Genomic DNA, 2,478 nt, shown 5'->3' with positions numbered 1-2,478 from the left:
GCTTATAAATGATCGCTGTAGGATCGCTGGCCTAGTGGTAAGGTGATGCGTACATTGTGCTGTCTGGAGGCGACACAAGGTCCGTAGGGTCGAGTCCTGGCTTGCCGCAGTTTAGTAATATATATATATATATATATATATATATATATATATATATATATATATATATATATATATATATATATATATATAATATTTGATATATGTATATTAATGTCATTATCTGCAGCGTTGAGCTCAAAGGGGTGGAAAATTAGAGCAATTAACTGGGTTGTAGGTGGCACACACGCCTACATTTTTAAATGTTAATTGGCACTTGTTAGGCGAGTGATTCATCCCTAAACACTGATCAATATTTCTCTTTTTATTGTGATCCTCACCTTGATCATGGGATTACTGGTGGTGCTGTTGTCCAGTGTTTTTATCCCCCCTTCCCAACACGAGGGGAGATTAAAACACAAAGCAAAATGGAAATAAAAGAGACAAAGGATTACAACATACATGAAGGTGTAATAATAATCTGAATTTGTCTAATATATTGTTTACATTACTCACGAAATCGTAATGAGACGATTTCAAGCAAAAATAGGGTACAGATGGGGATTGAACTCGCGGTAACTGGCTTAGGCGCTGGCCTAGAGTTTTACAGCTCACTTGCCGCGAGTTCAGTCCCCACCCGTATCATGGTTTATTATTTATATTGTTCAGTTAACACACTACGACTTTTATTCTTTTTTTAAGTGAGTTATTTTCAAGCCAGATGAAATTAAGATTATTTTAAGTGATTTTCATACGACACCTTGCAAACGCCTCTCCGTTTGTCTTTAAACGTTCGATTCTTGATTCTCTAATTTGCTAAGAGGATCCCAGAAGGTAGGCGAAATATACAGATCAATCAGCCTCCTGTGTTTGTGTCTCAATGTGGGTTATTATTGAGCACTGACAAGTCTTTAGTACACTGTAGTTATTCACTGTATTAAGACATTACCGTTTATGTCCGTGAGGTAGGCATTACTGAGCACAGTCGTGAGCAGAGTACAATTATTTCTAGAAGTAGTGACAGTAACACTGTCAACTAGACCAGTCACTGCTGTCATGGATGGTTAAACTGTGACAGTAACACTGTCAACTGGACTAGTCACTGCTGTCATGGATGGTTAAAGTGTGACAGTAACACTGTCAACTAGACCAGTCACTGCTGTCATGGATGGTTAAAGTGTGACAGTAACACTGTCAACTAGACCAGTCACTGCTGTCATGGATGGTTAAAGTGTGACAGTAACACTGTCAACTGGACCAGTCACTGCTGTCATGGATGGTTAAAGTGTGACAGTAACACTGTCAACTGGACTAGTCACTGCTGTCATGGATGGTTAAAGTGTGACCGTAACACTGTCAACTGGACCAGTCACTGCTGTCATGGATGGTTAAAGTGTGACAGTAACACTGTCAACTGGACTAGTCACTGCTGTCATGGATGGTTAAAGTGTGACAGTAACACTGTCAACTAGACCAGTCACTGCTGTCATGGATGGTTAAAGTGTGACAGTAACACTGTCAACTGGACCAGTCACTGCTGTCATGGATGGTTAAAGTGTGACAGTAACACTGTCAACTGGACTAGTCACTGCTGTCATGGATGGTTAAAGTGTGACAGTAACACTGTCAACTGGACCAGTCACTGCTGTCATGGATGGTTAAAGTGTGACAGTAACACTGTCAACTGGACTAGTCACTGCTGTCATGGATGGTTAAAGTGTGACAGTAACACTGTCAACTGGACCAGTCACTGCTGTCATGGATGGTTAAAGTGTGACAGTAACACTGTCAACTGGACTAGTCACTGCTGTCATGGATGGTTAAAGTGTGACAGTAACACTGTCAACTGGACCAGTCACTGCTGTCATGGATGGTTAAAGTGTGACAGTAACACTGTCAACTGGACTAGTCACTGCTGTCATGGATGGTTAAAGTGTGACAGTAACACTGTCAACTGGACTAGTCACTGCTGTCATGGATGGTTAAAGTGTGACAGTAACACTGTCAACTGGACTAGTCACTGCTGTCATGGATGGTTAAAGTGTGACAGTAACACTGTCAACTGGACCAGTCACTGCTGTCATGGATGGTTAAAGTGTGACAGTAACACTGTCAACTGCTGTCTGGACTAGTCACTGCTGTCATGGATGGTTAAAGTGTGACAGTAACACTGTCAACTGGACTAGTCACTGCTGTCATGGATGGTTAAAGTGTGACAGTAACACTGTCAACTGGACTAGTCACTGCTGTCATGGATGGTTAAAGTGTGACAGTAACACTGTCAACTGGACTAGTCACTGCTGTCATGGATGGTTAAAGTGTGACAGTAACACTGTCAACTGGACCAGTCACTGCACACAATCACTGTACAATAGCATACAACCCTCCAGCCAGAGACTATCCCATTCACCTGACCATTAATCTTATCACCAGAGCAGC

This window comes from Cherax quadricarinatus, chromosome 66, assembly GCF_038502225.1.
Source record: "Cherax quadricarinatus isolate ZL_2023a chromosome 66, ASM3850222v1, whole genome shotgun sequence".
In the NCBI taxonomy this organism is placed as follows: domain Eukaryota; kingdom Metazoa; phylum Arthropoda; class Malacostraca; order Decapoda; family Parastacidae; genus Cherax; species Cherax quadricarinatus.
This window is presented reverse-complemented; position numbering follows the sequence as displayed.